Genomic DNA, 12,113 nt, shown 5'->3' on the forward strand with positions numbered 1-12,113 from the left:
AATGTATTAAAGTGCAGAGTGTGATCAGCTGTTTCATATGCTGTTGATAGTGTTGGATAAGATGAAGACTGTGCACTATAATGGATTTAAAGACGCCTTCAACAAGAACAGATCTATGTCCCAGGAATATAAAAACAGTATCTGATTCAATCCCTATGATAACCTAATAAAATAGGTATCCATTCTCTTTTTATAAAGAAGGACATTTAACTTGGAACCTAAGGACACAGCCTTTGGTCACACAGTTCAGATCTGTTAGGTAACAGATCTGAGTAACAAGGTTGAACACAGTTCTATCTTACTCATGAGCCCATATTCTATACACCACATCATTCTGTAGAGGATGGGTAGAGTTGTTGGTTATATACTGATAGCTGCAGTCCCTGCTGGTAATACTAGAATATTAATGTCTGCAGTAACATTGGTTGTTAATATCCTGACACCTAGACGCTATCCAACTCATATCAACATTTTGCAGAAGAACCAAGGTGCAGAAAAGTAAACTGATTTGCCCAAGTTCACATCCCTTATAATCTCAGGTCCCTTGACTCAATATACAATGCTTGTTCCACTGCACTGTATGGCTTTCCAAAAAGTCCCTTAAGGGCAAAAATCCTTTACACAAAGCTAGCTTAGAGTGCTGGCAGGAGAGAAATAAGAGGCAAAATGTTATTAGACCCAGGCCAGAGGGAGAGGGCAGCATTCCACCCCTGGAGAAGGCATTGCCTATGCTGACACGTGAATGGTAAGAGATTGTCCTGCAAGAAAGGGCACATCCTTACAAGGGCTAAAGGGCCTTGGATCTGAGGAAAAGGGAAAAGTGTGAAGTGAATACATCCTAGAATATGTTCCTATGTTCTCCGTATAATTCTTGTCTCCTAACAGATTTAGAGTGTCTATGTGAAGTGCTATGCTAGACATTTTCTGAGCATTACCTCTAATCCTCACAAAATCCCACTTTTAGATAAAGTGGCTAAATTGCAATGAAGTAGTAAGCAGTGGATCTTGTATACTTAGTCTCAGGTCTGTTGAATTCTTTAAATTTTAAAATTTTTTTGAGACTGAGTCTTGCTCTGTCGCCCAGACTGTAGTACAGTGGCTTGATCTCAGCTCACTGCAACCTCCACCTCTTGACTTCAAGCGATTCTCCTGCCTCCATCTCCTGAGTAGCTGGAATTACAGGCAAGTGACACCTTACCTGGCTAATTTTTGTATTTTTTTTTTTTGGTAGAGACAGAGTTTCTCCATGTTGGCCAGGCTGGTCTGGAACTCCTGACCTCAGGTGATCCACCCACCTTGGCCTCCCAAAGTGCTGGGATTACAGGCGTGAGACACCGCACCCGGCCACTGGTCTGTTGAATTCTAAGATCCACTTTTATCCCACTACATTACATGCTCTGACATATTACGTAATAAAATCTGCCATGGGAATATGTAATCCTCATTAATTCGGATGTGACTTATATGGGTAAAAATCATTTATAAATAATCAAAAATCCTCCCCTTTGCATTACAATTTCTAGCCTGAGTTAGTAATCTCAATTCTGCACTTCACTAAGAACATGCAGACACAGCCTGAAATGAATATAGAGAAAAACAAAATTCAGCCAAGCACGTTGGCTCACCCCTGTAATCCCAGCACTTTGGGAGGCCGAGTCGGGCAGATCACTTGAGCTCAGGAGTTGCAGACCAGCCTGGACAACATGGTGAAACCCCGTCTCTACAAAAAATATAAAAGAAGTAGTTGGGCATGATGGCACGCACCTGTAGTACTAGCTATTTAGGGGGCTGAGGTAGGAGGATTGCTGGAGCCCAGGAGGTCGAGACTGCAGTGAGCCAAAATCATACCACTGTACTACAGCCTGGGTGACAAAGAGAGAGAGACCCTGTCTCAAAACAAAACAAAACAAAACCCACAAAATTCCTCTCATGATTATGGCACCTGCTTCCTGTGTGATCCTTTAGAAGACTTTTTAAAAATTTCAATTAAGGCCGGGCGCGGTGGCTCAAGCCTGTAATCCCAGCACTTTGGGAGGCCGAGACGGGCGGATCACGAGGTCAGGAGATCGAGACCATCCTGGGTAACACAGTGAAACCCCATCTCTACTAAAAATACAAAAAAACTTAGCCGGGTGAGGTGGCAGGCGCCAGTAGTCCCAGCTACTCGGGAGGCTGAGGCAGGAGAATGGCATGAACCCGGGAGGCGGAGCTTGCAGTGAGCTGAGAGGATCTCAGCCACTGCACTCCAGCCTGGGTGACAGAGCGAGACTCCGTCTAAAAAAAAAAAAAAAAAAAAAATTTCAATTAAAACAAGTTTGAATGTAAACTTTCTTCATGAATGTAATTCCTTATGTATAAATTTGTTATTAGAGTATTTTGATTACACAACATTTTTTGGTTATATATGTGTGATTTTGTGTGTGTGTGTGTGTGTGTGTGTGTGTGGGGAGAGAGAGAGAGAGAGAGAGAGAGAGAGAGAGAGAGATGGAGTCTTGCTCTGGCGCACAGGCTGGAGTGTAGTGGCGCAATCTTGGCCCACTGCAACCTCCACCTCCCAGGTTCAAGTGATTCTCCCACCTCAGCCTCCCAAGTAGCTGGGACTACAGGCAAGCACCACCATGCCCGGCTAATTTTTTGTATTTTTAGTAGAGATGGGGTTTCACCATGTTGGTCAGGCTGGTCTCCAACTCCTGGCCTCAGGTGATCCACCCTCTCAGCCTCCCAAAGTGCTGGGATTATAGGCGTGAGCCACCAAGTCCAGCCTTAGTTATTTATATTATATTGATAATATAAGAAGTCAATCAAGAAGCAGCTTCTCCACTCCTTCTGGGAACTTCGCCTGGTTCAGCCTGCCTGCCTCCACTCTTGCCTCCACCATGTCCATCAGGGTGACCCAGAAGTCCTACAAGGTGTCCACCTCTGGTCCCCTGGCCTTCAGCAGCCATTCCTACACGAGTGGGCCTGGTGCCTGCATCAGCTCCTTGAGCTCCCGAGTGGGCAGCAGCAGCTTCAGGGGTGGCCTGGGCAGAGGCTATGGTGGGGCCAGTGGCATGGGAGGCATCACCACTGTCACTGTCAACCAGAGCCTGCTGAGCCCCCTTAACCTGGAGGTGGACCCCAGCATCCAGGCAGTGCACACCCAGAAGAAGGAACAGATCAAGACCCTCAACAACAAGTTTGCCTCCTTCATAGATAAGGTATGGTTCCTGGAGTAGCAGAACAAGATGCTGGAGACCAAGTGGAGCCTCCTGCAGCAGCAGAAGACAGCTCAGAGCAACATGGACAACATGTTCCAGAGCTACATCAACAACCTTAGGCAGCAGCTGGAGACTGTGGACCAGGAGAAGCTGAAGCTGGAGGCGGAACTTGGCAACATTCAGGGGCTGGCGGAGGACTTCAAGAACAAGTATGAGGATGAGACCAATAAGTGTAGAGAGATGGAGAATGAATTTGTCCTCATCAAGAAGGATGTGGATGAAGCTTACATGAACAAGGTAGAGCTGGAGTCTCGCCTGGAAGGGCTGACCGACGAAATCAACTTCCTCAGGCAGCTGTATGAAGAGGATATCCCAGAGCTGCAGTCCCAGATCTCAGACACGTCTGTGGTGCTGTCCATGGACAACAGCAGCTCCCTGGACATGGACAGCATCATCGCTGAGGTCAAGACGCAGTACGAGATCACCAACCGCAGCCGGTACCAGATCGAGTATGAGGAGCTGCAGACACTGAATGACCTGAGGCATACAAAGGCTGAGATCTCCGAGATGAACCGGAACATCAGCCAGCTCCAGGCTGAGATTGAGAGTCTCAAAGGCCAGAGGGCTTCCCTGGAGGCCGCCATTGCAGATGCCGAGCAGCGCGGGGAGTTGGCCATTAAGGATGCCAACCCCAAGCTGTCCCAGCTGTAGGCCGCACTGCAGCGGGCCAAGCAGGACATGGTGCGGCAGCTGCGTGAGTACCAGGAGCTGATGAATGCCAAGCTGGCCCTGGACATCGAGATCGCCACCTACAGGAAGCTGCTGGAGGGCGAGGAGAGCCGGCTGGAGTCTGGGATACGGAACATGAGCATCCATACAAAGACCACCAGCAGCTATGCAGGTGGTCTGAGCTCGGCCTATGGGGGTCTCACAAGTCCCAGCCTTAGCTATGACCTGGGCTCCAGCTTTGGCTCTGGCACAGGCTCCAGCTCCTTCAGCTGCACCAGCTACACTAGGGCCGTGGTTGTGAAGAAGATGGAGACCTGTGATGGGAAGCTGGTGTCCAAGTCCTCTGAGGTCCTATCCAAGTGAATAGCCACGGCAGCCCCTCCCAGCCTGCCCCTCCTGTGGCTGCACCAGAGCCCGTGAGGGAGCCTGCTGTGAAGGGCAGCACAGGGAATGGGAGACCCACCTGAGCCTCAGTCTTAGCCCTCAGCCCATCCGCCGAGGGGGGAGTTTACTACCTGAGGACTCCCCTAGCCCGTGCCTCCAGCTACAATTCAATAGCTTTTTTTTTTTTCCAAAATAAAACCTCAGCTAGCTCTGCGAAATATATATAGTAATACAAACAGAGATATAAAAACTTCCTTTTTTTTTTTTTTTTGAGATGGAGTCTCACTCTGTTGCTCAGGCTGGAGTACAATGGTGTGATCTCGGCTCACTGCAGCCTCTGCCTCCTGGGTTCAAGCGATTCTCCTGCCTCAGCCTCCTGAGTAGCTGGGACTACAGGCACGCACCACCACGCCTGGCTAATTTTTTGTAGTTTTAGTAGAGACGGGGTTTCACCATGCTGACCAGGCTGGTCTTGAACTCCTGACCTTGTGATCCACCTGCCTCAGCCTCCCAAAGTGCTGAGATTACAGGCATGAGCCACCATGTCCAGTTGAGATATAGAGACTTTCTGCATTTCCTTTCAAATATCAATTCCTTGTATGTTTGTGCTAATATTTAAGAATCTCACATTTCCCAAAACCAGTGAGATATTTTTCAAGCTCAGTGAAATAGAGCATGGGATGCTCTCTATTTCTACTTTTTAAAAATTCCATATATCACAATGAATAGAATTCTAAATTTCTAAATCCAGAAATTTAGAATTCTATTCATTGTGATATATGGTATTTTTAAAAAGCAGTCTCCACATACTGTCACAGGATCCTTAGGGTGTCGCTCTTCCAACTGTAAACCTCTGTGGCTGGTGATGCCTTTGCCCAAGTTTTCTCTGGCCTGCTGGACTCATTCTGCCCACTTGACCTGAGACTGCGCTCAGCTTGCACTACCAGACTGGATCCCATGCCCCGGAAGAGACTGGAGCCAGGCACACAGCAGTGAGGCATGCGTCCATGAGCAACCAGGGGGTCGGGCCACTGTGCACAGTCAGGCACATCGGTTGCTGCAGCAGGGTAGTCAGCTCCAGATGCCAGCACAGATTCTGGCTTCATGCAAGCCTGCGGCTGGATCAGATGCATCGCAAGCAGTTCCCACTGTGGGCACCTGAGTATGAAGGGAATGCGGTGGTGCCCAGAAGCTTGAAGATGCCAAAAACTGCAGAGCCCCAAAGAGGGTGTCACAGCCCTGGTTTGGGGAGCCCCTAGGTCTGAACACCCCAAAGGGTGGCAAATCTTCTCGCCTTCTTGTCACCCACAACTTGGTGAGCAGGCAGTGGCAGGGGTGTGTAGTGTTTCTTCCCTGTTTGTGTTACAGCTCTTTCAGTCCCACCATTTGGTAGGTCCTGAGTTCTTGTCCTGCGTCCAGGAAGAATGAGGTACATGGACAATTGAAAGGTGAGCAAGGCGAAGAGGTGCTTTATTGAGCAACATTAAGCTCTCAGGACACCTGAAGTGGGTAACTCCTTTCTGCAGCCTGGTTGTCCCATTGAATCTGCAGCCCTCTGCAGAGATGAGACCCAGAGTGGGTAGCTCCTTTGCGCAGACAGGTCATCCTGTCTCTGAGAGCCTGTCTCTGAGTCCTGGGGTTTTTATGAACTTCAGAAGGGAGGAAGTGCATGCTGATTGGTCCATGGGCAGCCATGGGTGGGACCAGAAACGGCATCATAAGTTGTCACTCCAGGGTGCAGACTCTACCTGAAACTGACAGCCCAGCCCTCATGCTTCAAGGGATCCCTGGCTTGAAGGTGGAGTTTCACCAGGGACCTGCCCTTTTCCACACAGGAACCTGTCTGTCTCCCGCCATCAACATGCTATCCACAGTGCCCAGGCTGTTATTGCCCAATGGTGCCTGCAGGCCCACGCCAAGCTTCCCTCAGCACCCCCGACCGCCCTCCCATTATTGTCTGTGCCCAAAGTCCCAAGAGAGCTGAGGTGGTAGGGGGCCGGCATGTCAGCACTGACCTGAACACATGCACACCTGGCTGGGTTGTGACAGCACCCAGGCTTGCACTAGAGTGGGCACCAGGAGCAGGCAGAGGCCAGACAGTGGGAGGCCAGACAGCAGGCACTTCTGAGGTTGTAAGAACCCTTTCTGGGTTCAGAGCCACAGCTGTGCAGCTGCAACTGTGCCTGGGAGTGCAGGGCTCCTGCCCTGCCAACTCAACAGAGGGCAGGTCTCATACCTGTTCCTGGCTTATGCTGCTCCGCAGAACACACAACACCAGCCACCACCCCCTATCCCTCCTGCAGCCAGCATCTTCACAGCTGTTGCTCCAGATGGGCCACTGCTGCCATCAATAATTATCTAATTATTTTTCTACTTCACTTCAGAAAACAAACCATTTTAAAATTTAATTTTGAAATTAGGTATATGCTAGACATGCAGGTTATCTTTATGGCAGCCACTTATGCTTCAAAACCATACAATCAACCAACAAACTTTTTTGGAGTGTCTGCAAAGAGCTAAATACTCCATTAAAGACTATCAAGGTGCAAAAAAAAAAAAAAAAAAAAGGCATTTCATTGAATTTAAAATGCCATTGATTATGGACACTATTATTTTATGTACCACGAAAAACATAAATAAATAAATATTACCAATTGAACTGTATTAAAATGTTTAAGACATTATTGATTAAAAGATACACCCTCATTTTCAGGAAGTTAATAATGCAAGAAATGTGCATTTTAGAATTGATACAATTCAACAATTAAAACTAGATTTTGGCATTCAGATGTTTACAATTCCATTTGGAAGAGGAAAAAAATCAACCCAGAAAAAGAGAGTCACAGGTATTAGCAAATAATAGAAGTTAAAAGTAATACGTGTTTGTGGGGAAACATCTGAGCTTTAAGAAGGGTGTATGTTGGGAATAAAATTTACGCAGCATGGTGGATCTAGATTATGTAAGCTTCAAAAACCAGGTGGAGATTTTTGGGCTTATAGTGTTTTATAAACATTAAGAATAACATGATAAAAAACATTATACAAGCTGAAGAAAATAAGTCAGAGGACCAATCAGGAAACTAAGATAGTAATGAAGGTACAAGGGATTTGACAACTTGAATCATGTTGAAGCCCATAAGAATGATGACCTATAAAGTACTTTTAAATAATACAATTTTTAAAATTTTTTCACAGACAAAGTCTCACAGTGTTTCCCCTTGCTAATCTCTAACTCCTAGCCTCAAGTGATCCTCCTGCCTCAGGCTTCCAAAATGTTGGGATTACAGGCATGAGTCACCATGTCCAACCAAAAGCCAATTTTTAATAAAAATAAATGAAAACTTATTTTTAAAAATTTATTTAGGGATTAAAGAAAGAGGGTCATCAAAAATGACTTGACAATTTCTAGCTAGGGAAATTTGGACACTAGTGTTAAAAGGACTATGAGCTGTGTTTTTCCAGGGTGCTGAGTAGCCCAACTTATCTATTTAGTGCTTGCCACATTGTAAGCATTCAATAAATATTTCATGGATGGATGAATGAGTGATGAAGCCAGGATATCTGAGTTGAGTTGAGGTCATTCACATAAAGGTGATGGCTGAATGAGAAGATATGAACTTCTCAAAGGAGCCAGTTTACAGAAAGCCCAGGAAGGGACGATGGTTTAGGGAACAAAATTTGGAGTTTTGAAAAGAAATGAAACATGAAAAAAATAAATAAATAAAGAGAAGTTATAGAAACCAGTGAAAGCCTAAACCATGTATTCAAAAGTAAATAGAATTTCAAAAAAAGAAAAAAAGAAAGAAAGAAAAAGAAAAGTTGTTCAGTGGTGTAAAAAGTTACAGAGAAGTCAGAATACAGAGAATGAAGACAAGTTAAATTGACATGATACAATGAGATCAGCTGATGATTTTTCATAGAACGACTTAAATAGGGTGGTAGAAGAGCTGCCAAATTAAAGAGCTTGAAAAGATATGATGGCGTATAACTAGAGGCAGCTGGAGGTTGTGTCCGGAAAGTACTAGACTGTCCATGACGGAAAATTCACTTCCAGAGTGTCATTTTCAGATAATGTTGACCTCCCTACCTTCTTCTAGGAATCTATCCTCCTCCTTTAAAATGCTATTAATTATTAATAATACTTATTAATATAAAACATATGACTTAATTTAAAATAATAAAAAGCTGGGAAGAAATATGATCAAATTGTTTTAAAGAATCAGGAATAATATGGATAACGTGAACTAAATTAATAAAATCCTAGGATATTCAAAATAATAGGGAATGTATCTTGAAGTTTAAAAGAAGTACTTTTATGTCGACTAAAAGGATATGGTGTGTAATAAAGTTATTGAATGCACTGTCTTATGTACTGGTAGAGACAACAACAGAATAATATCCAAGAAGCTGAGAAAATGTTTGGATTAAACATCAACTGATCCAGTTGATTAAGGAAAGCATCCCTATTTCTGGATTTTTAATTGATGAATTAGAAAGCTATAGCACTTACCCTCAAAATTTATTGTGGTGTCAGTATTCTTTAGGATAATCAACTGGTCCAATGCAATATGACATGTCTCTATTTTAATCTTCAATCCTTTCTTTTTCAATTGAGTCAGGAGTCCCCTGTAACATTTTTACTGGAAATATTCCTAAAAAACTGTATATTTTCCTGAAAGTATTTATGTAGATATTTCATAATGATGAATAGTTAAATGCTAGAAGCACTAGAGCTATACATAAAGGTGAAATGCCAGCTCTTTTCAAACAATGGTTATTTAAAGACATATTAATTAATCTAGATGAGGCTATGTAGAGTGAAAAGATATTTTTTCTGATTTCTGAGGGGTCTCTCATTCTACATTAAAAATCTTTTTTTTTTTTTTTTTTGAGACAGAGTCTTGCTCTGTCGCCCGGGCTGGAGTGCAGTGGCCGGATCTCAGCTCACTGCAAGCTCCGCCTCCCGGGTTTACGCTATTCTCCTGCCTCAGCCTCCCGAGTAGCTGGGACTACAGGCGCCGCCACCACGCCCGGCTAGTTTTTGGTATTTTTTTTTAGTAGAGATGGGGTTTCATCGTGTTTGCCAGGATGGTCTCGATCTCCTGACTTCGTGATCCGCCCGTCTTGGCCTCCCAAAGTGCTGAATTAGCCATATGTTGATAAGTATTGAAGCTGGGTGATGGGTACATGGGAAGGGGCTTAATTTTACTATCCTTTCATTTTTCGTTTGAAAATTTGAAAACATCCATTATAAAATGTAAAGAAAAAGGTAAAAATATTAAAGCAAATTAACTTTATCAGAATATATGCCTTTGTGATCTCTGCAAGTTATCACTGAAAGTAGCTAGGCTCTTGGGAATTTACACATGTGAAAACATTTATTTTTTTGCAGACTCACTCAGCATCCAGCGGGTGCTTTTTCTGTCTGCCAGTGAGCATTCCAGGGTGCTGTGACCATTTTGGCCTCTCTAGGGTGATGTAGCTGCCTGGGGACACAGAGGGGCAAACATTCCTGAAGAAAAAGAAAAATCCAAGCAAAAAAGGGAAACAAGGCCAGGCGCGGTGGCTCACGCCTGTAATCCCAGCGCTTTGGGAGGCCAAGGTGGGTGGATCACGAGGTCAGGAGATCGAGACTATCCTGGCTAACACAGTGAAACCCTGTCTCTACTAAAAATACAAAAACAATCGGGCGTGGTGGCGGGCACCTATAGTCCCAGCTACTTGGGAGGCTGAGGCAGAAGAATTGCTTGAACCCGGGAGGCAGAGGTTGCAGTGAGCGGAGATCGCACTACTGCAACAGAGTGAGACCCCGTTTCAATAAAAAAACAAAAAAGGGGAACGAATGAACGAATGAAAGAGAAGGAAAAAGGAAAGAAGAAAGAAAAAGAAAGAAGGAAGGAAGGAAGGAAGGAAGAAAGAAAGAAAGAAAGAAAGAAAGAAAGAAAGAAAGAAAGAAAGAAAGAAAGAAAGAAAGAAAGAAAGAAAGAAAGAAAGAAAGAAAGAAAGAAAGAAAGAAAGAAAGAAAGAAAGAAAGAGAAAGAAAGTACCTAACTAGCTAGAGAGGGAGAGAGAAATTAGGTAAATACCTATGCCCAATATTGAGTGCTTTGGGAAAAATAACTCAAGAACTTCTTGTAATATATTCTGAGTTTGTTTTTTACCTTTTGATTTTTATATTTCTACTTTAAGAAGCAGTGATGTCTAAGAAACATGTTCTCATTATTTATTTTACTTGTTAAGTATGTTGTTACTCTTTAAACTTGATTCAGACTACTTTATGATGTTTTTAAAAAGTGGTTTTTATATCATCATACAATATTACATTTTAAAATGTCTACAATTTGCAGACCCTTCCACCACCAAAGGTCAGCACTACATGGAATTTTATTATTATTTTACAAAAAGAGGAACAACATAACTTTATTGTGCATGTGCGCATGAGCTCTTGTGCATCTGTGTGTGTATATAGCTATTTATGTCTTAGTAGCATAGATGACTCTAACTTGCAAGCTGTAGAGTCATACAACGTGTGCTCATCTCCATGGTAACCATTTCTAAGATAAATGCACTTCTGAACAATGGTCCCAAAATAGCCTATTACCCATTTTTGTAGATTTCCACTGTGGCAACAAAAAACAATTTTGGAAAACCTTGATCCATTCTTTAACCAACAAAAATAGAGACAACAAACACATATTCAGATCTGCAGAGAAAATACGGTTAAGTGTAATGACATTTTCTACAACAAACTCAGGATTTCATGGATCTGATTTTTATTTTATGAATTATCTATACTTAATGTTTCTCCTGCAACTTTTTGACTTCCTACATGTAGCTATTTATCCTTTCTGAGATTTCTTTTCTTTTTTTTCTGAGACAGGGTCTCACTGTCACCTAGGCTGCAGTGCAGTGGCAAGATCATAGGTTATTGCAACCTTGAACTCCCAGGCTCAAGGGATTCTCCTGACTCAGCCTCCTAAGTTAACTGGGACTATAGGTGCACACGACTGTGCCTGGCAAATTTCTTTCTTTCTTTTTTTTTTTTTTAATTTTTAGAGATGGGGCATCTTACTGTGTTGCCCAGTCTGGTCTCCAACTCCTGGGCTTAAATGATTCTTTTATCTTGGCCTCCCAAAGCATTGAGATTATAGGTGTGAGCTACCATGTCAGGTCTGAGATTTCTTATCTATAAAATGAAGGGGAAGAAATTATCTCTGAGGCCTTTTTTAGGTCTAAACTTACGATTTTATGATTTCTCCACTCGAACTATTATGAGAAGGTAAGCAGGGGAAATAAAAACAACTGAAACTTAAGTTAGGCAATCTTAGCCCCTTGTTAGGTAAATAAAAGAGACTTTTAAAACTATTTACTGGGCCGGGTAAATAGTAATCCTAGCACTTTGAGAGGCCGAGGTGGATGGATCGCCTGAGGCCAGGAGTTTGAGACCAGCCTGGACAACATGGTGAAACCCCTCCCCCACGTCTCTACTAAAAATACAAAATTAGCTGGGCATGGTGGCACATGCCTGTAATCCCAGCTACTCAGGAGGCTGAGGCAGTGGAATCGCTTGAACCCGGGAGGTGGATGTTGCAGTGAGCCAATAGCGCTCCATTGCACTCCAGCCTGGGCGAAAAGAGTGGGACTTCATCTCAAAAAAAAAAAAAAAAAAAAAAAAAGCTATTTACCATCATAACTGGATTGCATTCCCATAAATTCCAAATAATTTAGTCTTTTTTTCCTATTAAAGTTGGCAGCATTTTCTTAAAGTTTAGAATATCTTAATTTTCCCAAAGGAGGATAGAT

General features: G+C 43.4%; 1 protein-coding gene, 1 non-coding gene and 1 pseudogene across 2 annotated transcripts in view; 2 read left to right on the forward strand and 1 right to left on the reverse strand.

Annotated features, from left to right (window-relative positions):
* Positions 1-12,113, reverse strand: part of NUP35 (nucleoporin 35) — a 283,449-nt gene that overhangs the window by 90,503 nt on the left and 180,833 nt on the right. The gene's annotated exons all lie outside the window — the stretch shown is intronic.
* Positions 2,844-4,289, forward strand: LOC126932921 (keratin, type II cytoskeletal 8-like; annotated as a pseudogene).
* LOC126933286 (small nucleolar RNA SNORA77) lies at positions 9,699-9,810 on the forward strand. The gene has a single exon (XR_007718525.1). It is a non-coding gene; the product is annotated as a small nucleolar RNA SNORA77 (small nucleolar RNA).

This window comes from Macaca thibetana, chromosome 12, assembly GCF_024542745.1.
Source record: "Macaca thibetana thibetana isolate TM-01 chromosome 12, ASM2454274v1, whole genome shotgun sequence".
Classification (NCBI taxonomy): Eukaryota; Metazoa; Chordata; class Mammalia; order Primates; family Cercopithecidae; genus Macaca; species Macaca thibetana.